Raw genomic sequence first — 27,526 nt, forward strand, 5'->3', positions numbered from 1 at the left:
CATAATGTGTATCTGTGAATTGAAAAAAAAGAAGGGCTATGTTCCAACCCACCGGCAAGTGGCTTATGGGTATGGAACATATATAAGGGATGATATGTTTGTCTAGATTTTAAACTGGTAATAGACTTCCCATAAGACAGGGGTCCCCAACCTTTTTTACCTGTGAGCCACATTCAAATGTAAAAAGAGTTGGGGAGCAACACAAGCATGAAGAAGTCCCTTGGGGTGCCAAATATGTGCTGTGATTGGCTATTTGGTAGCCCCTATGAGGCCTGGCAGCCTACAGGAGGCTCTGTTTGGCATTACACTTAGTTTTTATGCAATTAAAACTTGATTTCAAGCTTGGAATTCAAAAATAAGCACCTGCTTTGAGGACCCTGCGAGCAACATCCAAGGGGTTGGAGAGCAACATGTTGCTCACGAGCTACTGGTTGGGGATCACTGCCATAAGACATCGATTTTCAAGCTCACATTTGCTATATATTTTCTGACCTTATTTGGGGGGGGGGTGTAAGAAATTGCCATCTTGGTTTTTGATTTTAATAGGAAAGCAGTTGTCCAGGGAACTTACATGAAACCCTAATTATCATTACAAAGGTTTTCCTGTGACTACTAAGTCTTATGTCTGCCGTGGGGACCATAAAACAACTTACTGTATGCGAGAAAACCTGCTCAACAGGATGTAGGCAAGTTGGGGGTTTATCTCGGCATCTTTTCAGTTTGGCGGGCTGCTGTGGGGGCAGGTGAGAACCCAGTATAAAAGAACCCTGGACAGAAGTGAGAGGAGGGCTGGAGAAGGAAGCAACTGGGAGCTGGAGAATAGAGCAGCCTGGGAGGAGAGATGGAGGAACCTGGGACAAGTCAGGACTACAGAGTAGAGGAAGCCACGATGAAGCTGACCTCTATTCCCCTGCCTTTTTGGTAACAATGTAGACTTGTATAATTTGTAACTGTGAATATTGTAATTATTGGTTTAGTCTATGTGTAATCATTTTCGTATAACAATCCATTGATTTAATATAATCTCTTTAATATACGCTTATTGGTGTGGATTCTTTGCTTGCTCAAAAGAACCAGAACCCTAGTAAGAGGTTTGAGGGGGGAGACTATTCTTCAGTCTCCCACAGGAAAAGGAATAGTTAATAGTAAATGTACACATTGGGACTTACCATGTTCCTACATGTGGTCTTTTCTAATCTCTGATATATAATGAAATCTGTGTGTCTTTTATGCATTGGGACACGGTTTGGCCGAATGCAAGGAAACTTCTTAGGAACAATCCTTTCTTCCACAAGACTCAACAGGCACTTTTGGTTTAAAAACAATTGCGTCTCTACATACAATGGCCATGCATTCCTCAGGGCCTCATTTAATGTTACTACAAATAATGGATATTGAATGCAAAAAAAAAATTTGTTGGGATCATCCTCATATCCAGACAAAAGTCAAAGACTAATTTGTTGTGTACTAAACTTTAATCCCCCCGGCTCACCATTCTATCTGGCCAATCAAATTTCAGCATTTCATAGATTAATAAAGGTGCTGAGATAAATTCTGCCACCAGTTTACTCCAAAATCATATGTCTCCAGTCTAACTAATCAGATTGTGCTGTTTCACGGAATAGCAAAACTACTGAGCAGTGAGCTGTTGCAAATGACAAAATATGTGGCCAGGGTTATTCAGTGTCGATAGGCTTCAGTCATTTGTTTACCCCTAAATCACACGCCTGCTATCAGATCTCATCACACAAAGGCAAGGGATGAAATATACCAAGGGGTTTTTCAAGGGTGCGGAGTTTCAATCTGCCCTTCATTTACTGTACATCAAAAACAACACGACTCCCATCAAATAACCGCTTTTAATAGTATTGTAAAAATACTAAGGGTAGTTTTATGGTAAAGGACAAAACAGACACTGAGTTTCAAGGTCCTTAAGTGCTGAGCGTCAATCAAAAAAAATGACATGCACAATTTTTGTGTAATAAATTGTTGCAAGTGGTCCAGTTGAATGCAACACACATTAATTACATCAATAAAGAGCACTGTGTGATTGTAACCCACCCTGCGCTTGCGGCGTGTTTGGCACTATTGGGTCTGACGCAATGATGTCAAATTATGCACCCATTGGTTCCCTTGCTTGTCTGTCATGCTCTGCCTCTTCCCATTGGCTCCCTGCCCTTTAAATAGTTCCCTCTCCTACTCCTCTTGCCCAGGTTGGCTTCTGTGTACTCAGTTCCTGCCTAAGTCTTATTCGTGTTTGCTGTTCCGGTTTTTTACTCCTTCCGGTTTATTGACCTTGATCCGCCTGTCCTGAACTCTGCCTGGCCTTGACAATGTCTTTGCCTCCTCCGTGTCTGTACTATGAGTATCACTGACATGTTCAAGTTTCGTGCCAATCCAGTCGCAGAAAGTTTTGGGGCCCCGAATGGGCGTCAATGAAGACCTGGGTTGTCAGTGGTGACCTTGTTCACCGAAAAGTACTTATACCAGCTGTCTCCCTGGGATTCCTTGTTAACTAGTCTTACAGTGATATGTGTAGAAGGGTAAGATAGGGTAAGAGTGTGATGGCTTAAGCAGAGCAAGATGGCAGTAGCAGTCAGCATCGGACTGGGGTCCACCGGGTTTATTCCCAGTGTCCCATCAGCTCAGACCCGCTTCTTACAGCAGGCAGGTCCAGCCCTCCTGCACTCCTTAATGACATCATCTCCCCAATTGCAATTAGAAATGTTGCACAAGAAGCTACACGGCGGCATTGGGGGATGGTGGTTTAAGGAGAAAAAATTTTCTGGAGCGAGGGGCCTGTGGGGATTTGTGGATTCCAGAGAATCCTTATAAGTCTTTACCTCTGCAGAATACATGTTCTCTGCTAGCTGTACAAGTCATCCCTTCTACCACAGAGGTTCAGGACCCTGTATAAAACACCACTGAGGACAGGGATACATTTAAAAAACTCTAGTGAAAAGTGATGATCATCTTTTTTTTCCATTACAAGCATTCCCACACCAGATTTACATAGTGTATCATCATTTCCAATGGTAATATATGCCAACAACACAGCATCAGACTCCATTACCTTAGGAGGCACATGATGCAGTTGCTAAAGAAGCAAAACTATTCATGTTCGTTTTAATATAAACACAGGGCATGCTTGTGTCATTGGTGCTATATATTTTATCCAAGGAACTCCCTTTTTTAGGAAAATTTGATTATTTTAAGCTTGTTTAGAAGACCTGGTTATTACTGAATATTTTTCTACATGCTTTTAATGTGGCTTGAGGCACCTGGGGCCCACCAAAAAAACCTGACCTTAAAGACCCCCTCATGTAATCCTGAGTCTGTCACCATGTCTTCATAATTGAGAACTCCATCACACACTTTTCCAACCACATCAAGGACGCAGCGAATCAGTAAATGACTTGGTTGGCAGATACATGCTCTGACTTAGTCATCTGAGATCAATGGTGGTCTGGGAGAACAAGGATTGTCAGTTGGTACAGGTAACTGGCATATGCATGTGGCAAAGCAATTGCACACGCAGGAATTAGTATGTAGTCTGTTGGACCAGTGACATTGGGATCCATAAGGACTGGGTCATCCTGGTGGGCAAGATGGACCCTGCACTTAATCAGTTCTTATAATGATAACACATGTGTCCTTCTGGATCATCAGCAATTTAACTAGAAATTCATTGGTATCAATAGCACTTGGCGACAACTGAATTTCTCCTACACCATTGAAATGCCTTTCTGCAGTGTTTGAAGAGTCTTTTTTTCTGCTGTACTGCCTTCTATTTCTCTGGTTCTTTCTTTCTTCCATTTTGAACCTACTTTTTTCTACCCCCTCTAACAATTTTTTTCTTTCAACCCTTTGACCCACTTTCTATTCTACTACTTCTTTTATATTTTATACTACTCATTGCTCCACCAATTGCCCTTTTATCTCTCCATCTATCCCCTTTCCTTCTGATAGCTCCTCTTTTGCCAATTCCCCGATCACTTCCCCTTACAGGAATTTAAGGGGAAATTGCCAATGCATTTATCTAATGGAAGGCGAGTCCTTAACGCAAGGGAGTGTTTGGGAGTAGGCTGGACAGGCTGATGTGGGACAGAACGTAACTAAGGCAGAACAGATAGTCAAGAGTGGGACAGAGTAGGAACAGGACAAGGCAAAGACAAGAGCAAGGAAGAGCTAGAACTGGGGTCAAGCCACAATAGTCAAGACAAAATTACCTTAATGCTTAGGCCTGGAAGTGATGTGGGTGCTGGGATTCTATAGGGTGTACACAAGTCTGATTGGCCAAATATGGTTATCCAATAAGGCTGCTAAGGAGAGATTGGAAAGGGCAGGAGAAAGATAATAAGAATGAATGAGACATGAGTGTAAATAAGAAAATAAAAAGTTGAGAACTTACAGGCTGCTCTCCTGGCCTAGTGGTCTAGAAGAGCAGCCAGTAATTAGGAGGTTTCTGGCTCAAGTCCCAGTCGATCCTAACACTTCCCTATGATTCTACTTTCCTCCCTTTTCCCTTCTGCACTCATATAAGTTTCTGTCTGCTTCCCATTTTTCTTTCTTCCATACTTTTGTACGTTATATTCTCCTACCCATACTCAGGGGGGTACCTACCCCTACTCAGTCATGTTGAGATTGATATTAGCAGTTTGTGGAGTTGCTGACCCTAGAAGCAACATATCAGTTTATATGTAAAGAGAGACAGACTTAAAATGATTCTTAACCTAATAACCACATTTTCTCAAATTTTCTTAAAAGTCAAATTATAATAACTTTGGGTACTTAACTGAAAGATGAGAAAAATACTATTAAAGTATTTCTTGTGGTCTTTCTACAAAATCTGAAAGAAGAAAATAACCATGAAATGCTGGAAAAATGGCCTTTTGCATTGGATCAATATAATATGAATTTATACCAGCCAGACATTATGTTAAACCATTAAAAAATTAAAGGTCTGATGAAAATAATTGCTAAGGTCCCAAACCTTGAACTGATTGTTCAGACACTGGAAGGAAACTTGGATCCATGGCGTATGGCCAGAGTAATTAGAAGGAAAAAAACTTTCAAGGCCAAAAGGTAAAATGCACTCAGAGGAGCAATTATAATGTGCAGAAAGTACATTGAGAGAGGAGAGTGCATCATTTACTTAAGTATTTGCATCATTCAAGATGTTGGCTACAAGTCTCTCACTATGAAAGTTGGCCAACAGCAAAGTTTAACTAAAGTGAAAGCCACACAACAAATGAGCTAGGGCCATTATGTCTGCCTTCAAGCAGGGGTGTAACTATACAACAAGCAGATTCTACCACTGCTAGGTAGCTACCAGTAGAGTAGTGATGTGCGGGCCGACCCGGGACGGCGGGTTTACCTCGCAGTGCTCCACCTTCAAATGCCGGCATCCGACTTACGGGTTCCTGTTTTATACTATCGCGTCTGCTCTGTGACGTCATTGTGATGTCATCGGTGGAGGGGGGCAGCGCGGGTCTATAAAAGGACCCCCGAAGCAGGTGCAGGCGGGCGCGGGTCGGTGCAGGAGGGGTTAGGGTCAGGAAACCCCGACCCGCACACATCACTACAGTAGAGCACCAATCAATAAGCCTTTTAAAGATATGTTTATGAAAAATAGTTATAAAGTTTAGGGGCCCAAGCTGATTTTACTATCAGGCCCCATAGCTTCTATAACAGAACATTGGCAGTGATTATTCTATATTTTACACAGATATTCAGGTTCTTACACTGAATGATTATATAGTGAATAAAGTAAAACTTATTGTAAAGTATAAGGATATTATGGGGCAGATTTATCAAGGGTCGAATTTCGAAGTTAAAAATACTTCGGAATTCGACCATCGAATTGAAATAATTCGACTTCGAATATCGAAGTCAAAGTTATTTTCAGTGAATTTGGGTATCCTGTGGTCGAAGTAAAATCAGCGATCGATCGAATGATTTTACTTCGACTTCCAAAAAATTAGAAAAATGCTCTAGAAGGTCCCCATAAGCTAACATAGCACTTCAGCAGGTTTAATTTAGCGAAGTATTGAGATCGGAGAGACAGTATTTCGATTATCAAATGGTCGAATATTCGAACGATTTTACTTCAAATCTAATTCAAAGTTGAAGTCGTAGTATCCTATTCGATGGTCGAAGTATCCAAAAAATTACTTTGAATTTCGAATTATTTTACTTCGAAAATTCCCTCGAATTCACTTCAACCCTTGATAAATCTGCCCTCAAAAGTCACAGAGGAGTCCCATGACCATCTAAAAGCTTTTATACAGGTCATGGAACTCCGAGGTAACTTCTAATATCCTCATATTTTCTAACAAGGGGTACTTTATTTATTATAATACACACGTTTTAGTGAGTCATGTGACAAAAATGACATCACTACTCACCGTTTATAAGCATATAATTCACAGGATTTGTGTGTATCATAAACTTATAATACACAAAAGCCATGAATATCTTGTAAATTATATCCTTATAAACGGTGAGTTCTGATGTCATCAGTTATAAACAATGAGTTCTGATGTCATTTCTGTCACACGACTCACTGAAATTTGTGTATTATAATAAGTAAAGTACAACCTATTGCAAAATATGAGGATATTAGAAGTTACCTCAGAGTTCTATGACTTGTATAAAAACACGAGGCCGATATGGTCATGAAACTCCTCGGTAACTTATAATATCCTTATAATTTACAAGAGGGGGTACTTTATTCACTATATACTGAATGTGGAGAACATAGAAACATAAAGGGGTTGTTCACCTTTAAATGAACGTTTAGTATGTTTTATAATGTCCTTCAATGTAGCTCTTCAATTATTCTTCATTGTCTAATAGTTTTTAAATTATTTGTAGTGATGGGCGAATTTGGGGCGTTTCGCTTCCCTGAAAAATTCGTGACTTTCCAGCGCAATTCGCAAAATGGTGAAAAATGTGCGAAACGGCGAATTGCTGGTTCACAGAGTAAAAGTTTTCAGTGCCAGGGTCAGTGACCCCTATCTGACAACTGGAAAGAGGTAGAAGACAAATAATTAGTGATGGGCGAATTTATTCTCCAGACGCGAATTTGCAGTTTCGTGAAACTGCCGTGAAAATTTCTTTTTGAGGCCGGTGAATTTTCACGCCAGCTTCGCAAATCGCGGGAATTTGCCGCAGATTCGCGCCTGGCGAATAAATCAGCTCATCACTAATTATTTGTCTTCTACCTCTTTGCAGTTGTCAGATAGGGGTCACTGACCCTGGCACTGAAAACTTTTACTCTGTGAACCAACAATTTTGGTTTTGTCATTTATTACTTACTAGTTGCTTACTGTACTTACTTTTTTATTATCTTTTTATTCAGTCCCCCTCCTATTCATATTCCAGTCTCTCATTTTAGCCACTGCCGGTTGCTAGGATAAACTGGATCCTAGCAGATACTGTAGATGTGGAAGTTCCAAGCAGAAAGCTAAATAATTGTTTAAAAAAAAACCCACAATATTAAAAATGAATACAAATACAACATGCAAACAGTTTCAGAATATGAATGTCTAGATCATACATTGCTGGGTGATTTATACTGTCTTTGTTTGTTCTCCTACAATCTATGTACCACCAGGATATACACAGGCAGCATCTGAGTTGTATCTGAGTATTTATATAAAGATCCAAATGAAAATAATGGCAATTATAATTCTTGATAGGACTATTTTAATACCACTCACCCAAGTAGTCAGTGACCCCCACTGAAAAGAGGCAGATAAAAAGGCAAATAATGTAAAAACTCTAAAAACAAATAGAACATGAAGACCAGCTAAAACATTGCTAAAATTACGAGAGTCTATAACATACTAAAAGATAATTTAAAGGTATACAACCCCTTTAAATAATGAGGCTGCTTATAATGAGTTTACTTAACGGCGATGAAATGCATGGGGTCGGTGTTGGAAGGAAGACACCTGTAGGTTGGCAGAGATTCCAGCACAGCTTGCCTCTGTTTGGCTCATCTCATTTTTACAAATGCCTCATTCCACTGGCCAAAGTTTGATAACCAGAAAAGCACGAAAAAGTGCCACAGACAAGCTTGAAATCACTGAATGCCTAACTGTCATCTCATGTTTGGAGGGGCAAGTTATCCCTGATGGAGCCACCTTCCACTTAGACCCCAATACCCACATTTGGGGCACCAACTCCAAGGGGCAGATTTATCAAGGGTCGAAGTGAATTCGAGGGAATTTTCAAAGTAAAAAAATTTGAAATTCAAAGTAATTTTTTTGGATACTTGACCATTGAATAGGATACTACGACTTCGAATTTACTTCAAATTCGATTCGAAGTAAAATAGTTTGAATATTCAACCATTCGATAATCTAAAACTTCGAATTCAATACTTTCGCCAAATTAAACCCGCCGAAGTGCTATGTTAGCCTATGGTGACCTTCTAGAGCAGTTTTCTAAATTTTTTCAAGTCGAAGAAAAATCGTTCGATCGGTCGCTGAAATCCTTCGAATCGTTCGATTCGAAGGATTTAATCGTTCGATCGATCAATTTTACTTCGACCGCAGGATACCCAAATTCGCTGAAAAAACTTTGAATTCAATATTCGAAGTCAAAGTATTTTGATTCGACCCTTGATAAATCTGCCCCCAAATCATGTGAATTAATTTCTGTGCCTCACTGCCCTGTGTAACACTGATACCGTATCCTTTGAGCTGATACTGTGTATTGCCACATCTCTCTGCACCGTATATTTGAAACCGTTGACGCCTGATTGGATAGAACGGGCTGATATAGAAATATGGCTGATTTATAACATGCCCATAAATAAGCTCCTGGGAATTGCTGCTGCTCACTGAAGCCTGAATGATGCAACGTAATCATTAATATGGAATGTATTTCTCCTAAAGTTATATAATCCTACTAGAGAGAGCAGAATCCTTTTTATTGAGTAAAGGGGAAACTCTTTTCTTATTTGCAATGTTTATATTCTGGTTATTTTTGTTCTTAAATATGCAGATAAATATTTGACCCAAGTTCTGAGTTTGAGTCAGAAGGGATATTTATTTTGTGTATTTCTGTTCCATTAAAAGTTGACATGCTGAGCAGATCTTGATTAAAGTACCCTTGTGGTGGGCAGCATTGATTTCATTAGAACAAGGGTGCCCAAAAAGTAGACCGGGATCTACCAGTAGACCTTTAGCTGGTGATCAGTAGATCTCAAGACACTGTCTAGTCTTGAGATCTACAGCTTGGCTAAATCACCCTTCTGTTTAATTCAGATATTTATAAGGTTACATAAAAAATAGTTAATAATAATAAATGATTATTATAATAAAATAATAATAACAATAATAATTATAATAATACAATAATATTATAAAATGATAATAATACATAATAAATAATACAATTCTTAAATATAGCAATATAACTTTACCCATAAATCAATATAATGTTTAAAGGACCAGTAACATCAAAAAAAAATTTTTAAAAATTCGTTAGTACACAACGAAAAAAAACACCAACACAAATTATACTTTAAAAAAGCAAAGTCTTTATTAAGAAATAACTTACAGAAACTCTGCTTCCTGTCTTGTACAGAAACGGCGAAAGGGCGACCATCCATTGAGCGGCACTTGATTTCTCCTCCCTGGCTCTCTGCTGCTGGATCTTTTAGCTGCCACATTCTGTGCTTTCTGTAGTACAGCAGCGCTTCCAGCATGAACTTTCTGCAGATCTGCGGTGCCTTGCTCATCGGTTCCAGCCGCGGTGCAATTACCAGCATCCCTGAGGCGCCTTCTGCATTCGCTAATTATCCCAGATCTATGGGTACAGGACGGGAAGGTCCGGACATTAAAAGCCGGCTCTGGATGCTGCTGCTGCCCTTCGCCTCTTGAGCCGGTTGATCTCTTACTGCTGCCCCTGCGCACCGGCACCGTATCTTCCTGGCCCATTCTCCCCTCTTGCTGGCTGCCCGGGAACAACCGGCGTATTGCTTTGTTTGAATTCCATTTCCGACGCATTCCATTTCCCTGCGCACCGGCACCGTGTCTTCCACCGTGTGTATAATATCTGTGCACAACTCAATGCGTGTTCCGGTGCGCAGGGAAATGGAATGCGTCGGAAATGGAATTCAAACAAAGCAATTCGCCGGCAGTTGTTCCCGGGCAGCCAGCCCGGGAACAGAGAAAGATGAGTCATAAAAAGTACAAATAGCTATACATTTGTAGCCTTTCAGAGCATTTGTTTTTATATGGAGTCAGTGAAAGCTGGAAAGATTCAAACGAAAAAGGCAAATAATTCTAGAACGTACAACATACTAAAAGTTAATATAGAGGGGAACCACCCCTTTAATAAACAATGGGAAAATTTGCTTGTGGGCAATAACCCATTGCAACCAATCAAATTGCTGCATTTATTATTCTTCCTGCAGTTGGCTGCTAATTATGGGTTGTTATGGGTTACTGCCCACTGTAAAAATAAATGTACAGTAACATGAAGCCTTAAATCCTCTCGATTTCTGTAAGGTGACATAAAAAAATCCTAAATAGCCCTATAACACATAGAACAAATAAAAACAATTGCCTTGTATGGTATATATATATATGTATGTGTGTGTGTGTGTGTGTGTGTCTACAGAATTATGGGGCAGGTAGGGGTCAGGATCAGAGAGAGAGAGAAGTGCTGTCAAGATCAGGTCAAGAGCAGGTAACAAAGAGGAATATTTGATATCAGACACAGGTCAGGGCAGGCAGCAAACAGTAAAATCCACATAACAGGTTCAGGTCCTGGCAGGCAGCAGAGAAAAATGCTTTGATCAAAAACCAGGAATTTGCACTAAACAAAACACGTCCGAGAATATAATGATCTCGTCTTCAAAATCTCTTCCACTGCAATTACATTAAGACTAGTGCATCAGAACATGTGGATGTTGGAATGCTATAAGACCTTATTATCCCAATGGAATGGCACAATTATGCAAATCACTGGAACATGCACCAAAGGAGAATGTACCAGTGCATTGGCATGACATTCTCTTTCCAGTATGATCAGCATATGACTTAGATCCATGCATGGTAAGTCTTAACCGGTAAGTCTTACACTTAATTATACTTCATGGTAAGAAACAAATTGTTTTCTGATACTAGAGGCGGATGGGAGACGTTTTGCAGCATTAGCCTAAACTCCCATGTGGCCACAGCCTACACATTCGTTTAAGTAATAGCAAACAAGACATTTATATGCAGATCTTTATAGGGCCCTTGAGCCAATAAATTGTAGTCAATGCCATACATATAGAAAGAAAAATATTTAGTTCAAGGGTTTAGCATCGATCCGTAAACCAGATCGTTATTGCCACAACCCCATTTTATTTGAATTGAATAGCAATTGGTAAAATAGCACATTAAGGGGCAGATTTATCAAGGGTCGAAGTGAAATCATGGAAATTTCGAAGTTCAAAGTAATTTTTGAATACTTCGACCATCGAATAGGCTACTACGACTTTGACTTCGACCTTCGATTCGAAGTAAAATCGTTCGACTATTCGAGCATTCGATAATCGAAGTACTGTCTCTTTAAAAAATACTTCGCCAAATTAAACCTGCCGAAGTGCTATGTTAGCCTTTGGGGACCTTCCACAGCAAGTTGTTTGTATTTGAAGGAAAATCATACGATCGTACTTTGAATCGTACGGTTTGAATGATTTTTTCGTACGATCGTATGATTTTCCGGTGTACGGTCGCACTACGATCGGAATACGATTGTACGATGCAGAAAACCCTATGAATTCGACTAAGAATTTCGTAGTATTCAATTCGATGGTCGAATTTCAAAGTATTTTCGACCCTTGATAAATCTGCCCCTAAAAGTGAAAAAAAGAGAATACCATGTTACTGTCACATATGTGCAACTTATTCAGCATGTAAGGCCTTCACACACTAGTAACATGAATATCTAAGGTTCTATGGTAGCTGGACAAGTCCCCAAAGGCGCCCACAGCGTATATGTAGGTCGTTCAGCTGTCAGGAGAGCAACATTTCTCAAGCAACACCCCCTGATCATGTGTCAGAAGAACACTTTGCCTTGGGCGTCTGTCAAACAGACGTTCTTTCAACATTTCTCTATTGATCCATGTGATCAAGTGAAGGGAATTTGTTATATGGCACCAACATAGAAGTTCAGGGGTGTCCAAACTTTTTGCAACGAGGGCCAGATTTGGTGAGGTGAAAATGTGTGGTGGCCGACCATTCAGCCTGACATTCTTTGAACCATGTGTAAAGGATAATTTGTAAGAAGAGGTCAAACCGCAGATAAATGCTGCAAAATTCCATGTTACACGTGTTACACTTGATAAAGAGCGTTGCTCGAAACATGTAGGGGCACATTTAGCTAGGGTCGAATATCGAGGGTTAATTAACCCTCGATATTCGACTGCCAAATTAAAATCCTTCGACTTCGAATATCGAAGTCGAAGGATTTTGCGCAATTCCTTCGATCGAATGATCGAAGGAATAATCGTTCGATCGATGGATTAAATCCTTCGAATCGAAGGATTCGAAGGATTTTAATCCATCGATCGAAGGATTATCCTTTGATCAAAAAAACCTTAGAAAGCCTATGGGGACCTACCCCATAGGCTAACATTGGCCTCGGTAGGTTTTAGGTGGCGAACTAGGGGGTCGAAGTAATTTTTAAAGAGACAGTACTTCGATTATCGAATGGCCGAATATTCAAACGATTTTTAGTTCGAATCGTTCCATTCGAAGTTGAAGGTCGTAGTCGAAGGTCGAAGGAGCCAATTCGATGGTTGAAGTAGCCAAAAAAAACATTTGAAAATCAAACTATTTTTCCCTCTATTTTCCTCTATTCCTTCACTCGAGCTTGGTGAATGGGCCCCGTAGTGTAGTGATGAGTGAATTTATTCACCAGGCGCAAATTTGCGGCGAATTTGCACGATTTGCTGCCGGCGAATAAATTCAGCAGCGATAATTAAAAAAAACAGATGCTGATGTAAAAAAACAGACGCCGGCGTAAAAAAATTTATCGCCGTTTCGTGAATTTCGCAGGAAATCCGCCCATCAACGGTGCGAATTCGCCCATCACTAATGTAGTGTGTTAAATAAAAAGCACCCGGAATTTTGCAGCATTTATCTGCGTTTAATCTCCACTTATAAATTATCCTTTACGTGCTATAAGGCTTCACTGGACGGAAGCAGTAAGAATCGGTCTAAAATTGTGAGTGAATCTTTTTTTTTTTTTTTTTTCGAAACATAATGAGATTCTTTGAACCATTAGGTATGAAGATCCAATTTACAGGAAGATCCCTTATCTGGAAACCCCCTGTTACCGAGCATCCTTTAAAGCAGGTCCCATACCTGTATTCTGAATGCACTGTAGCACTTTGCAACTTTTTTTGTGAATTAAGCACGTTGATATGAAGTGAACTTGCTTCACTATATAATCATTTTCTTGTCCCTCCTCTTTTTTTCCATTTTTTTATTTTTTCCCTTTTCATCTTTTTTCAGTTTTTTTCTACTTTTCAGTTTTTTTCTTCTATTTACTTGTTTAAAACTTTTATTGTTTTCTTATTTAGGCAATATTTTATTTTCTTATTCCTTTCGTTTCTTTATTCTATTTTTCTTAAAGCTATGGGTGTCCCAAATATTCTGAATTTAGCCTTCCCTATGAGTTTCACATCTTTTATTCTGCCAACAGTTCAATGTATAATATTTTACTTCATTTGGACTGTCATGCTTTACTATAATTTTTTTGGGGGGGGAAACATGTTAAGAGTGTTTTAAAATATGTAGATAGATTGGATATAGGAAGAAAAAAAATATTTTTTTTATTGCTAATCTATGCTTTTATTTTATTTATACTTACTCAGGATTATGAACCCCACCTAAATATAACCAGCCTTAATCTAAAAGGAAAATCAGCAAAGTCAACAAACCTGAGTAGAACAGATAAATCATCTAAGCATCAAGCTCTTACTACTGGAAGAATTCAATGTTATTCAATATTGCAAAAAAAAAGGCTGAATGGAAAATCATAAATGCTCCTGTATTAATTGCTTTGCATTTTCAGCAACCTGCCGGGTTCATGGGATTATAAAACTGTGCACTTGTGCATGTGGCCCTCCAAAAGATTTTTATGGCCTTCATGTTCCAAGGACTCCATTGACATACAGGACATATTTGACAGCACTAAAAGATATGGCATTCAAGGCAGACATTTATAAAAAGAGATTTCACCTTGGTCCATGTGGGGTCCAGATGGGGTGTGAGCAGGAAGACTGGAGCAGGACAAGGACAGGATTGGTGAAAAGGAAATGACAGCCTGTCAGCTGCTCTCCTGGCCTGGTTTTTAGGGAGAGTAACCAGGAGGACCACTGATTAGTTTGAGGTGAGCCAACTGTGCAGATATGAGGTGGGTCTGGGAACTGAAGAAAAGAACTGATTTAGCACATTTGCCTTTTTGGTATCTGTTACAACCAAGCCAGCACCATTATTTAAAGGAGCCTTACTCTCAACCAGCATCTTTTTACTATTAATATACTTTTTGGGGTTAGTCTTAGCCTATGCCGCAATGCACTCCTCGTTTTCTACCTTCCGGTTTGGGGTTTTACAACATTTATTATGGTGTTTATATTCATTAAATGGAACTTCTGTCCCCACAGACTTGCAGTTTTTGTAATGCCTTTCTCTTTTTTCCTATTAACTTCTTTACTTCTGCATTATGCCACATAGGGTGGTTCTTGGTGATTCTTCATTTCTTACTTAAGGTAATAAACAGTAACAATTTAATATAATTGTAAATGACAACCCTTTCTGTTCTGTGCTTTTAAAATGAGCTCTTCTGAAATTCAGAGTTTTTGTTGTCCCAGTGTATATTTGATTTTTTGCTCCAGCCATTAAATGAGATCACATTATGGTCACTATTACCCAGAGGTTCAATGACTTGCACATTTCCTATAAGTTCTGGGTCTTTAAAGATCACTAGATCCAGTAGAGCATTTTTCTGGTTGGCTCCTCAAGAACCTGTGCCATATAATTGTCATGCAAAAAGTTCATAAACTTGTTCCCATAAACTGACCTGGCAGTAGTGTTGTTCCAGTCAATATCTGGGTAATTAAAATCACCCATTATCATTACTTCCCCCAAACTAGCAGCCTTTCTATTTGCATCAGGAGCTTAGCCCCCTCCTCACTTACATTAGGGGGTCTATAGCTGAATCAGTAAAAAACTCCACCCATAAGACTTCAGCCCATTCATTTTCTAACATCACCTCCTTCTTTAAAATAGATTTTAAATCCTACCCCAAAATGACTCTAAACAATGCACAATGCCAACGGACTACAGACTTTCCACCTTGTGATTTCTGGCTTTTGGCATGTTGGGGTTTCCCTCTCTGAGAGTTTCCCACTATTACTGGCAATGAAAATTTCATGAAAAAGATGAAAAGTAAAATTAAGAAGAGAGAGAATTGAATTAGAACTTTCACAAGGGGTAGTCATTTCAGGCATTCTGAGCAGGAGAAAAAACATGGTGAGCAAAATTCCATTAGATGCTGTTTGCTATCACTCTTAAAATGCTCTTCCAGACTTAATCTGTTCTTCGATTCTTGCTATACACCTAAAACAGCAATTTATCATGAGGGTTGAGAATAATAAGGGAATGGCTGGTATAGATATTAGGATGTGATCTTTCCCACTGAAGCATGCACAGCCTTGTCATTATAACACGGAGGTTCTCCTTGGGGCTCCAGTGATGACAGATGAGCAGGAGACAGCTATTAATTCCCAAACATATACAAATGACTTTGAACATGCTTTTCTCAAAGTTTATTATACAACTTTCCCAGCCAGGCTCTCTGTGGAGCTTTAAATACCTGCAGTACCTGGGCTGCCATTAATCTTTCACTTAACTGCTCCATGTAGGGCTAACTTTTCTATTAGACAGGGGCTGTTTTCCTGGGTAGGTCAGAAAGGACTTGTATCTTGAACTCCTATGAGCTCTGACCCTTTGTCTGCCTTGGACACCATTGAATACTCCTCAACCCCTAAAAAGGCGTTTTCATTTCCGTTCTTTTGATTTACAGAACCTTTTTTGGATTGAATTTGAACACCGGGCTCCTATGAGGAAACAAACAAATACTTAATATGTCTACAGTTTATTTGCTTTTAAAAAAAACATCATTAAATCACAGTCAGCCCACAGAAGTTTTACTTTTGTGCTCCAGTAATTGGATTTAATAAAGTGATTTACATTTGGGTGCAGATAACTGGAAGCACTTATTTGTGTTCAATGCAATTTAATCGTAGAGAGGAAGGGCTGGAGAGTAGCTGTGCAACTGCTGGCAGCGGAAGAAAGAAAATTACGAATGATTATAGAGGACAGAAAAATATTCACAAAAAAAAGAACATCCTGATCAGCAAAATCATTATTTATCATCCTTTATTTACATAGTGCCGGCGTATTTAAGCAGTGCTTGGGTTTTACTCCTTTATTTGAAGTAAATACCATCACATCTGTACCTATATCAGAAAGATAGTGACAACAGTAATGTAGCTGAGGCTGAAAAACAACATAAAATTCCATCAAATGTTCAACTTTCCATAGATAGGTGAGTGAGTGGTCTCCAAGCAGTTGCAGTTGGTGCTGCCATGTTTTGAAAGAGACCCACCAAAGAAGACTTGGAAGTGGAGCATGTAACAAAATAGCACAGGAGAATGGCCAAAAAGACACCAAGAAAAAAAAGTCCAAAAGAAAACAAAAGAAAAGATGTACCCACCAGGTCAGCATATGGTGGCGATCTGATAGAGCTGACATTGTCCAGTGCCCATGCCGAGGATCATCAGTAGTGATGGGCGAATTTTCGCCGGCGTCGAAAAAAACCAACATTTTTTGCCATTTCGCGAATTTTTCGGTGAAGCAAAACGGCGCAAATTCGCCCATCACTAATCATCAGTGCAGAAAAAGCACAAGAATCAAGAGTCTTAACATAATTATAGTAATGGAATTGGCTTTTATTCGTTTTGTAAACGATTTATTGTTTTCCAAGTTAAACAAGCAGACTTTTAACAAAAGACCAAAGAACCGTTTAAAATACATAAGTTAAAACCAAATCGTACAACCAAACTACTAAATCATTGGGCTACGCTCAGCGAATTCTGCAAGATTCTAAAATAGCACAAACATAAAGCAAGAAATGAAAACAAAGAATATATAGGCATTCCCTTTGAGCAGCTTATAACTGTCTAAATCATTTACCCCCATATATCCACTCTTTGGGGCAAATTCACTAACGTCCGTAAATTCATCAGCGACGGCTTCACTCACATCGCCAGGCGAAAATTTGCCAGGAAAATGCTGATTCACTAAAATGCAAAGTTGCGTCCAGGGCGCCAAACGATGGAGAACTTTCGCTAGCATTAATTCGGCAAGCAAAGCCAAGTTTCGTTAGCGTTGGATAATTTGCGGCGAAAAGTTACATTTCAATAGATGTATATGTTGCAGCAAATTCATTACATTACACAAGCCCAGGGAACCTTTATAAAATAAAATAAAGTTGTTATATTGCCCTACACATGAGCCCAGTGTATAGTTTATGTGCCATATGTAAGGAAATGTTAGGGGGGAAGCCGGGTACTTAGAAAAATTGTAAAAAAAAATTTTAGGAACTCCTATCTACTCTATTGCACTTCGCATTTACGACAGCGCCCATTAGTAAATCGACAAAGTCCTGAAATGATGTCACTCTGGCGTCACTATGGCCAGCGTTAGTCACTTCACCCTTTAGTAAATTTGCCCCTATGAGATATCTAGTGATTGAAGATAGGATGAAGGTCCTAAAATCCGGAACCCTCAACCCCCCCTCCCGATTTGCTAGGACAATGTAACTTTGAAAGAGCAATTTTAGGTTTTTAGCTTTTTTTTTTAGCTTTTTCCCCCAAATAAGTTTGTTCAGAGATGAATCTAGTTTTTTTGACATCAGTGTGTTCTACTAGAAGTGGCAAATTTACCAGCGAGTAGAACAGTTTGGGGAAAATTAGCATCTTAAAGAAAGATATCTTGCCTTTTAAATTCAAGGGAGCATTTACCAATTTATTACAAAAAGAGATCACCTTATTAATAGCAGGAGTGTAATTCAAAGCATAGAGCTGATGGAATTTTGGGCCCTAGGTAAATTTTCGTAGGAGGGATCCTGAAATATTTACATGCAAATTTATTGGCATTAATTTATAGCCTGTAAAGGACTCAAACTCTTGGAGTAAATTGAAGATTTTCCCCAGTGAACCATTGGCATTTTGAATAATCATTAACAGGTTGAATTGCCTTTAATGGCACTTATGCCTAAACCCTGAGTAGCATATGGACTGAGATTGGATTTGGACTGTAATTTTTCCTTGAATAAGGTGTACAGCTATAATATATACGGTACTTAATTCTTTTTCTAGTGGGGCCTCCAGCCAGGTCCCACTAGAATGATATTGAGCAGTAGTTCAGGTTACTATCAGGTAATTGCCACTGCAGAGGGCTTCTTTACCAACATCTTCTAACAAATGCTGGGAAACACTGGGAATATTTACCCCAGTCCAGTAACATACCGAGGGACACCTTTTACAATATCAATGCGGCTTTATTTCTGCATACAGCGCGATACATACAGTGGGTGTAGGAGGAAGTGCCTGGTATAGGGGCACGAAACGCGTAGGACTTGTCTACACGCCCACTGTATGTATCGCACTGTATGCAGAAATAAAGCCGCATTGATATTGTAAAAGGTACGTTTTGGTCAGCGCTCTGTACGTGAGTTATTTGCATTCCTTGTCAGAATCTTCGGGCGAAGTCTCGCGAGAGCTAGCGACCAACAACGAGATGCCGTGCCGTGGTGAGCTCCGCGATCGGCGCACCGTATTACCAAGAAACCCAGTCCAGTAACTAGGGTTGCCACCTTTATGTCTGGCTGAGAGGCGGCTGTGACGTCAGTGGGCGTGCCTGTGCCGTCAGTGGGTGGGGTTATGCCATCAGTGGGCGGACCCGTGATGTCAGTGGGCGGGGTTATGATGAGGCGATCAGCGATTGGTCAATCACCGTCAAGGGAATCCCGCCCGGTTTTCCTTATTTGGTGAACCATGCAGGAAGTATACTGTTACTGGTAGGGTTGCCACCTGTCCGGTTTTGACCCGGACAGCCCGGTATTTTGAGGGGCTGCCCGGATCAAAACCGGACAGGTGGCAACCCTACCAGTAACACATGGCAACCAATCAGGAATTTGTTTTCAAAATTCAGCCAGCAGTTTACTGATCGTACCTAATAGATTGCTATGGGTAATGGGATCGTTTTCCTTCCACATCTTAAGATCTTAATTAAAGAACCCAGTTCAGTGTAAAAATACACCTTTGGGTTTCTTTTTGTGCAATGTTATCAAAAGAAAAGGTAATTAAATAAACCTTTATAATGAACTTGTGTATATTCCCCTTCAAGATGCCTCTTCTTCTGGGGGGCATGCCAATAATTTGGCTGTAAACTTGTAGTGATTGGCAAGTGTTTTGCGGAGACAATAAAGCCTATTGAAGGGTCAGATTTAGGCTTCCATCAGTTTAGGAAGCCTTCTTTGACACCAAGTATGACTCTGTGTCTCTGACTATTCTTCATCATCTACTTTATTTATTCAGTTGTTCCTCTAGGTTTGATGTCTTGGATAGTCTTGGCTTGTGATGTTACTTCATACGCACCCTTTTATTTATTTATCGTCGCTCTATCCTTTTGATTCATTGCCTGTTTTTTGATTTCGAGATTCTTTTCATCTTCTCTCTTCTTCTGGGTATGTTGTGTTCTTTCCCTTTGTCTAATTTGACTTTAGAAACGTATTGTCCTTGCTCTTGATTAATTTAATTTTGTTTCTTTTACTCATATGCTCCTTTTGTCTTAACTTCTCTTTATTATTTCAACACGGTGCTCATAAAGCTGTGTAAATTACGTGTTGATCCATTGCATCTCATAACAAAATGGCAGTAGTCCAAGAAGTATTTGTAAAATTCATGTTAAACACTGGTTTCAAATATGCCTTTTGCGTACCTGTTGTTCTTCCATTGTCCAATTCATGTTATCCTTTAAAGACATAAATGTGTATAGAACTACTTTGCTAGCTAGTGTGAAAATAAGGTCTATTTTTGGGTTAATTACTCCATGATTTTCCACACTTGTTCTCCAAACCTTAGGCTAGTTATAACAGACATATTATCATAGTGGTCAAATCCATATTTACTTACTAAGCACCTTCATCATAAGCTTAGTGCCTATCTGCATTTGCATGCTAAGTGCAGGGGTCCCCAACCTTTTTTACCTGTGAGCCACATTCAAATAGAAAGAGTTGGGGAGCAACACAAGCATGAAAAATGTCCCTGTGGATGCAAAATAAGGGCTCTGATTGGCTATTTGGTAGCACCTATGTGGACTGGCAGCCTTCAGGAAGCTCTGTTTGGCAGTACACCTGGTTTTTATGCAACCAAAACTTGCGTCTATGCTAAGAAATCAAAAAGAAGCACCTGCGTTGAGGCCACTGGGAGGAACATCCAAGAGGTCTGTGAGCAACATGTTACTCATGAGCTACTGGTTGGCAATAACTGCCTAAAGGTAGCCATACACAGGCTGATAAAAGACAGAGTCGGCAGTTTATTGGCCTGTGTATGGGGCCCTCTGACGGGCTTCCCTGATCGATATCTGTCCGAGAGTCAGCCAGATGTCGATTGGGCAGGGGTAAAAATCCCGTCAGATCACGGACCGCATCTGTTTGTTGATGAGGTCCCGTGATCTGACTGCCGTATACTTTCATTATGATCCGATCGTTGGGCCCTAGGGCCCAAGGTAGGCATATGGCAACATCGCCAAACAAGCAGATCTCTCTGTGTATGGCCACCTTAAAGGGGAAGGAAACCTAGTCGGCGCAAACCCCCCACCCCCCCTCCCGTTTGTTGCCCACCCTCCCTCCTCCCCCCTGGCCTACCCGTCCTGCTTGGCAAATGCCCCTAACTTGTTACTTACCCTTCTGCGCAGGTCCAGTCCAGGGAGTTCACAGACGACATCTTCTTCCACGCGATCTTCTTCCTGCTTTGAACGGCGCATGCGCAGTAGGATCATTTCGCCGGTACGATCTACTGCGCATGCGCGTGACTTTTGTCGCATGCGCAGTAGATCCGTACAGGCGAAATGATCCTACTGCGCATGCGCCGTTCAAAGCAGGAAGAAGATCGCGTGGAAGAAGATGTCGTCTGTGAACTCCCTGGACTGGACCTGCGCAGAAGGGTAAGTAACAAGTTAGGGGCATTTGCCAAGCAGGACAGGTAGGCCAGGGGGGAGGAGGGAGGGTGGGCAACATACGGGAGGGGGGTGGGGGGTTTGCGCCGACTAGGTTTCCTTCCCCTTTAAGTGGTACCAGGGAAGATCAAGAGCAGAAAACATTAGGAAAGTGAATGGTGGAGGCTTGGTGTTCATTGCTGCTGTACAGGTTATTATATATCTTTCTGATTCCACATGGAAGGAGAAACTGTAAAGCAAATCGACTACAAATAAAGTATTAATTTCTGTTCAAGGTGCTTACCAAAGTTGAATTATTTTACAATGTCTTATGAACAGGTCCTCTTGAAAGGAATGTGAATATGAATGGTGCCCATCCCCCGTTATGCACTGTCAGTGAGCACCCCACAAGGCTTGGAAAGGTCCAGGTGAAGGGCAGATATTTGGAGCTTGTGTGGATTATTATATTAAATAGGAATTGTGTTACTATCTTAACAGAGCTACATTCCTCTAGTCCATTGTAAACTTGAGTTCTTTTACTCTGGAGTTACTGGGTAGGTTGGTTTACCACCATCACATAACCTCCACGTACAACATAAAGGATGAACACAGCCTTCAATGACTCCTACCACTCTCAGCATATTCCAATTGGGCAGTTTTATATCCCGTACATGTTGTTCTAAGGGCATTTATCTGCATCACTATGATTAAGCCAATGGCTGAATGTAAAGGAAGAAATAAGAACCCTTACTTCAGAATATTTCATTGCAATACGTGAAAGCTCACTCAAGCGATTATTCCTTTTAGACCACCAAATTCCATTATCCACACACACAAAATTCTAACCTTTTTTCTTTTATTAAAAAACATGTGCCTTGAATATGACTTGGAATGCAGTAGAGTATCAAATAATTAGTTGAACGAATTCAACATCAGGGCAAAGGAAAAAAAAACAGCAGAAAACAAGACATTTAGCTAAATATATAGCTGCCACTCTAACGCTTCAAGCAAAAATCTGAAAAAACAAGCAAAGCTATTTATAGCAAGTCCACACATATGTATAAATGCAAATACACAACCTGGGGATTCACTGAGCACACAATAAGATGTGCCTACTATGCAGAGCTTTGTATCAATGGGGACCAGGGAAATGCTAATTGTAAGTATAAAATATATTATTCATTCTACATTGGTACTGGCAAAGACTCACTTAGCATTGTCTTCTTCATCTGTTCCATGCTCCATGCTTTTTCACCTAGAACTGGTTCCTAAGTTATTAAGACCTGCTGAGAACATGTAAAAGTCAATGACTTATGTCCCGTTAACAATTGGAAGATTCGTAGCTTTCGGGCAATCTTACGAAAAACGCGTAGGTTTCGAGCACAAGTTCCGAAAAAATTATAGGATTCAGACTATTGTACAAATTTATCAGGACTTTTTCCGCACAAAAAAAATTTGTAAAAAAAAAAAGGTATTAATAAATAGGAGGAAAAAGTCTGTGCGGATTTGGATTTGGAGCAGTTTTCAGAAAATAACCCCCTGAGTGTCTAACCAAAGCGCAATGTATCTGAGAATTCAAGGGGTTGTTCACAGCGATGGGCGAATTTGTCCTGTTCACAAATCCACAAATTTCCCATGAAATTAGGGAAACAGAGAAAAACTTGTGAAAAGCAAATTTTGACAGGCGCATCAATTTTGACGCCTGCATTAAAATCAAAGGGCGTTAGAATAATGTTGCGCTACAGTTTTGATGCTAGCGATTATTCTGATGCACATCCAATTTTTTTTAACGCCAACGAATTTCCACCGCAGTTTCGCCGTGAATTTGCGCCTTCCGAATTTATTCCCCCATCACTAGGGGGCACATTTACTTAGTTCGAGTGAAGGAATAGAAGAAAAAATACTTCGAATTTCCAAAGTTTTTTGGGCTACTTCGACCATCGAATTGGCTACTTCGACCATGACTTCGAATCGAATGATTCGAGCTAAAAATCGTTCGACTATTCGACCATTCGATAGTTGAAGTACTGTCTCTTTAAAAAAAACTTCGACCCCCTACCGAGGTGCAATGTTAGCCTATGGGGAAGGTCCCCATAGGCTTCCTAACAAATTTTTGGTTGAAGGAAAATCGTTCGATCGATGGATTAAAATCCTTCAAATCGTTCTTTCTTCGATCGTTCGATCGAATGAATCGCGGTAAATCCTTTGACTTCGATATTCGAAGGATTTAACTTCGACAGTCGAATATGTAAGTAAATGTACCCCTTATTGTTCACCTTCAAACACTTTTTTCAGTTCAGTTGGTCGAGACCTGAACATTAAACGTTAAACTTCAATTTTGGGAAAACGATAAAAAATGGAAAGCGGTTAAAAAAAAAAAAAAGTTTTTGTTAATAGTAAACAATCTGAAAACAACTGAAATGAAAAAATAAAAAGTGTTTGGAAGGTGAACAACCCCTTTTATGGAGAAGTTGATTCCTTCTAAAACTTAAAGGGATCCTGTCATCGGAAAACATGTTTTTTTCAAAACGCATCAGTTAATAGTGCTACTCCAGCAGAATTCTGCACTGAAATCCATTTCTCAAAAGAGCATTTTGTCAATTTCCCAGCTGCCCCAAGTCATGTGACTTGTGCCTGCACTTTAGGAGAGAAATGCTTTCTGGCAGGCTGCTGTTTTTCCTTCTCAATGTAACTGAATGTGTCTCAGTGAGACATGGGTTTTTACTATTGAGTGTTGTTCTTAGATCTACCAGGCAGCTGTTATCTTGTGTTAGGGAGCTGCTATCTGGATACCTTCCCATTGTTCTTTTGTTTGGCTGCTGGGGGGGGGGGAAAGGGAGGGGGGTGATATCACTCCAACTTGCAGTACAGCAGTAAAGAGTGACTGAAATTTATCTGAGCAGAAGTCACATGACCAGGGGCAGCTGGGAAATTGACAATATGTCTAGCCCCATGTCAGATTTCAAAATTGAATATAAAAAAATCTGTTTGCTCTTTTGAGAAATGGATTTCAGTGTAGAATTCTACTGTAGCAGCACTATTAACTGATTCAATTTGAAAAAAATTTTTTCTCCATGACAGTATCCCTTTAACTTTTATACAAAACAATTTAAAATATTGATTATGGGGTTGAGAGCTGAAAAACAAAAAGTATAAAAAGAAAAATTGTGATAATCTCGCTACTTTACCAGGGTGTAAAAGGTGGAACAGGTTGGCCAGTGGTGTATTTTTTTTTTTTTAAAGGTTTTTATTTTGCATTTTATAACAACAAATAAACAAACATTATATGGTTCGCGGTTCCATCATCTTACAAACATTATAGCACAGCGTACATATTTAATACATTTGAGTCCTGTACATTTGTATTCACTCTATTTCGGAAGGGTTCTGATTCTGGTAGTCCTAAATCCCCTGAATAGGCGGTGCAGCTAGTTCTGTCACTGTTAGCTTATCCCCCTTTATCCTACGGCTAGTGGTGTATTTTTAGACATCTCATACCCTGTTTCGCTCTCTCTTAGCTTGACCAGAAAGTAATAATACACAACTACAAGATTCACCGCATCAAAGTCATCGACTGGAAAGAGATTCTCAGGACATAGTAGGCAGAATACCTGGAGGGTTGTAGTAAGTTCTAGGTTATTAGCAGTAGTCAGACAAACCATTCTGCAAACTTGCAAGGACATGAGCCACCAGACTTTGGCCTAAAGGGAATGGGTGGTTGTCGGTGTGGTACAGACATGGCAATTTGTGCCCCCCACTGATCAGCCTACATAAACCTATTGCTGGCTAAGTATAAAGTCCCTGGACGTCTCATCCACCTCATCAATTAAAATATACAGGCGCGAAACGTGTTTTACTTACAGCACCTCCGGTTTTATCTTTTGCCTTAGAATTTTAATAAATAAGCTTCGTCGTAGCAGTGGCTGCTTATTTATAACACATACTGACTTACACACAGCAGCTGAGATATGACATGGCCCCAAGTCACATGAGAGAGAGAACTGTCGAGTTCTGACAGGTCATTTTCTCTCCTTCAGGATGTTACTTTAAAGTAGAAGGTGGAGGGAGGAAGGATTAGGAACTTAATGATTGGCAGGTCTGTTGCAGCCCCTAATTCCCACTGTATTCCCACCCAAGTATTATATACGTCTTCTAAAGCTTCAAAGAAAAGAATTGTTTCAAAAACCTGTTAGCACCTTTAAGTTCTTATAAGTGAGTTTATACCCCTTCAAGCCAACACTACACACAACTGATCTTAAACCTGAATGTAAAAGTCCAACCAGGGTCACGTTCTGCATTTAGATTCATCCAATTAGAAGGCAGTTCACTGGGAAGGGAATATTTTAGAGCTTGGTAATACAATAGTAAGTAAGTGGATGGAAACTCAGAAGCTAAACAGAAATATATCTTTCACTACAAAGACAGTTCTCTAGCACCCTACAACAAGGAGTGTAAAATATATGAGATGGCAATTAGTCTCTGGGAAGGGAGTGTGACTACAAACTAACCCTAGCACTATAGTAACTAGTCCTGCTATAGTAACAGTCTCTGGGAAGGGAGTGTGACTGTGGGATAGCAGGTATAGTAGGAGAGATGGTGCCTTAGTAACAGTGGATATAGTCTCTGGGAAGAGTGTGACTGTGGGAAGCATATAGCTAGGAGAGATGGTTATAGTTGCCCTAGGTGGTATAGTAAACAGTCTCTGGAAGTATGACTGTCGTGGATAGCTGGTATATAGTAGGAAGGGCCTATAGTAACAGTGGATAATATTCTCTGGGAAGGAGTGTACTGTGGGATAGTAGAGATTTCTATGTAACAGGGAATAGTGTCTGAGGGAGGTGGACTGTGGATGCAGGGTATAGTAGGGAGAGGATGTAGCTATAGTAAATCAGTAGGGTAATAGTCTCTGGAAGATAGCAGGTATAGTAGGAGAGATGGTGTCTAATAGTAACAGTGGATAATAGTCTCGGGAAGGGAGGTAGACCTGTGGATAGCAGGTATAGTAGGGAGAGATGGTGCCTATAGTAACAGGTGGATAATAGTTCTAGGGAAGGGAGTATGACCTGTGGGATAGCAGGTATAGTAGGGAAGAGATGGTGGCCTATAGTAACAGTGGGAAAATAGTCTCTGGGCAAGGGAGTGGACTGTGGGATAGCAGGTAATAGTAGGGGAGGAGATCGTGTCCTATAGCTAACAGTGGATATAGTCTCTGGAAGGGAGTGTGACTGTGGGATAGCAGGTATAGTAGGGCAGCAGGATGGTGTCTATAGTAACAGTGGATAATAGTCTCTGGGAAGGGAGTGTGACTGTGGGATAGCAGGTATAGTAGGGAGAGATGGTGCTCTATAGTAACAGTGGATAATAGTCTCTGGGAAGGGAGTGTGACTGTGGGATAGCAGGTTATAGTAGGGAGAGATGGTACCTATAGTAACAGTGGATAATAGTCTCTGGGAAGGGAGTGTGACTGTGGATAGCAGGTATAGTAGGGAGAGATGGTGTCTATAGTAACAGTGGATAATAGTCTCTGGGAAGGAGTGTGGACTGTGGATAGCAGGTATAGTAGGGAGAGATTGGTGTCTATAGTAACAGTGTGATAATAGTCTCTGGGAAGGGAGTGTGACTGTGGGGATAGGCAGGTATAGTAGGGAGAGATGGTAATCTATAGTAACAGTGGATAATAGTCTCTGGGAAGGAGTGTGACTGTGGGATAGCTCTATAGTAACAGTGGATAATAGAAGGATGTGTGACATGTGGGTATGAAGGATAGCAGGTATAGGGAGAGATGGTGTCTATAGTAACAGTGGATAATAGTCTCTGGGAAGGGAGTGTGACTGTGGAGTAAGAGCACCAACAAGGTGACAGCAACCAAATCATCACAGGGCTATCTATGCATTGTATTTGGACAATAAGTGGAGCAGCCTGGGTTGGACAATTCAGTTAAATATAATGGGGCTCATGGACTCAGCAGTTTCAGTATCAGCTTCACTTCTAAGCAGCTGTGGAAAGGTATATCTATACACAGGTAATAGGACCACATATTTGCTGTTGTTTCCTTTATGTCCTTTAGTACTTGTACTGTACAACACTTGCTGTTACAAGCCCCTCTGCCTCGGTAGTAATACGATGTGTTCAGAATAATAAGAGTGAGAGCTTTAGTCATGCAGATTTAGAAAATATCAATAAAGGATAAGTAAACTGCAGCCTGTAAATTAGGAACATACGAT

At 40.2% G+C, this 27,526-nt stretch overlaps 1 long non-coding RNA gene across 2 annotated transcripts; it reads left to right on the plus strand.

Moving 5' to 3' along the window:
• Positions 1 to 681: 681 nt before the first annotated feature.
• On the plus strand, positions 682 to 14,679 carry LOC121397553. Of its 2 annotated transcripts, none has more exons than XR_005963750.1 (3): positions 682 to 921; positions 9,601 to 11,089; positions 13,889 to 14,679. It is a non-coding gene; the product is annotated as an uncharacterized LOC121397553 (long non-coding RNA). The 2 variants fall into 2 exon arrangements; XR_005963749.1 differs by having other exon boundaries at positions 683 to 921; positions 9,601 to 11,075.
• The last annotated feature ends 12,847 nt before the right edge of the window (positions 14,680 to 27,526 follow it).

The sequence above is a fragment of the Xenopus laevis genome, chromosome 8S (genome assembly GCF_017654675.1).
Source record: "Xenopus laevis strain J_2021 chromosome 8S, Xenopus_laevis_v10.1, whole genome shotgun sequence".
Taxonomy (NCBI): Eukaryota; Metazoa; Chordata; class Amphibia; order Anura; family Pipidae; genus Xenopus; species Xenopus laevis.